The sequence below is a fragment of the Eutrema salsugineum genome, unplaced genomic scaffold (genome assembly GCF_000478725.1).
Source record: "Eutrema salsugineum unplaced genomic scaffold, Eutsalg1_0 scaffold_14, whole genome shotgun sequence".
NCBI lineage: Eukaryota > Viridiplantae > Streptophyta > Magnoliopsida > Brassicales > Brassicaceae > Eutrema > Eutrema salsugineum.
The window spans coordinates 7,921,835-7,922,978 of NW_006256877.1; the positions used below are offsets into that span (position 1 = coordinate 7,921,835).

The following is a 1,144-nucleotide window of genomic DNA, read 5'->3' on the forward strand; positions in this document are numbered from 1 at the left end:
TGATTATTTTCAAGTTCTGTTTGTGATTTCAGGTGTATGAACACCAGGTCTAGATCAAAAAACTGTGGTCCACCTTTCCCTCTCAACGACAATATTAATCTTTTGGTACCAAGGAGGAGAAGGGACAGGCGTGGAAGACAAGTTGATCAGGCTGACATGGAAGAACAAAGAGAGCACGTGGTGGATATAGAACAACCGGTTCAGGAGCAACAGGCTCAGGGTAATGGAGCTGGTAATGGAGTTGGTCAAGGGCTTCATCAGGGTAATGTTTATCAGGAACAGGTGCACCAACAAGCTTATGTCCACCAGGGACAAGCTCAAGCTCATCAACAGAGGCATCAGGCCAATGTTCAGCAAAGAAAACAAGTGCACCACCAACCCCAGCCCTTCCAACACCAACAAAGAAGATATGAGCAACCCCAAGTCTATGTTGGAGAAAATGACAGGGCCATGCTCATCAGTATGGAGCTGGTATTCAGGCACCACCTGTGCAAAACAACAACTTTGAAGTGAAGGCATCATTGCTGAATATGGTCCAGAACTCAAAGTTCCATGGGTTAGCAATGGAAGATCCCTTGGAACACTTGGATCAATTTGATAAGGTGTGTGATCTGACAAAGATAAATGGAGTTTCTGAGGACAGCTTCAAGCTAAGACTATTTCCCTTCAATCTTGGTGACAAAGCTCATCAATGGGAGAAGAATCTTCCAAAAGGCTCCATCCAAACCTGGGAGCAATGCAAGCAAGCCTTCTTATCTATGTTCTTCTCCACCTCAAGAACTGCAAAACTGAGGAACCAAATCTCTAGCTTCACTCAGCACAGCAATGAGAGTTTTGGTGAAGCATATGAGAGATTCAGGAGCTACACAAACCAATGCCCACACCATGGGTTTAGTGAGGCTTCTCTCCTCAGCACACTTTATAGAGGAGCTCTTCCTAAGATTAGAAACCAGCTGGATACTGCTTCCAATGGGAACTTTCTGGGTAAAGAGATTCATGCTGCTTTAGAGCTAGTGGAGAACTTAGCATTGAGCAATGATACCTGATAACACCGTATTTTGACCACTTTTATGGATCGTTTTGAAATACTTTTTGTATGTTTTTAATTGCTTTTAAGTACTTTTATCACGTTTTTCTAGTATTT

At 43.1% G+C, this 1,144-nt stretch overlaps 1 non-coding gene across 1 annotated transcript; it reads right to left on the reverse strand.

The window, feature by feature from the left end:
- Nucleotides 1-785: 785 nt before the first annotated feature.
- Nucleotides 786-892, reverse strand: LOC112088624. Its single transcript, XR_002900570.1, has one exon. It is a non-coding gene; the product is annotated as a small nucleolar RNA R71 (small nucleolar RNA).
- Between the last annotated feature and the right edge of the window lie 252 nt (nucleotides 893-1,144).